Source organism: Myotis brandtii, unplaced genomic scaffold (assembly GCF_000412655.1).
Source record: "Myotis brandtii unplaced genomic scaffold, ASM41265v1 scaffold975, whole genome shotgun sequence".
Classification (NCBI taxonomy): Eukaryota; Metazoa; Chordata; class Mammalia; order Chiroptera; family Vespertilionidae; genus Myotis; species Myotis brandtii.
The window spans coordinates 368,140-368,349 of record NW_005372049.1 but is presented as its reverse complement, the minus strand read 5'-3'; positions in this window follow the sequence as shown (position 1 = coordinate 368,349).

The following is a 210-nucleotide window of genomic DNA, read 5'->3' as shown; positions in this document are numbered from 1 at the left end:
AAGAAGGGAGAGAGGTAGGGCGAGGGCGGAGGGCGCAGGAAGGGAGGCGAGCCGAGCGTGCACAGGAGGCGACAGGCGAGGAAGGACGCGCGGAAGGAAGCGGGGGAGAGGAAAGAGCGAGGAAGCCGGGGGAGGGTGGGAGAAGCCGGGGGCGGAGAGGAAAAGGGCGGGCGGGGAAAAAAAAATTAAAAATGTAAAAAAAAATATCAA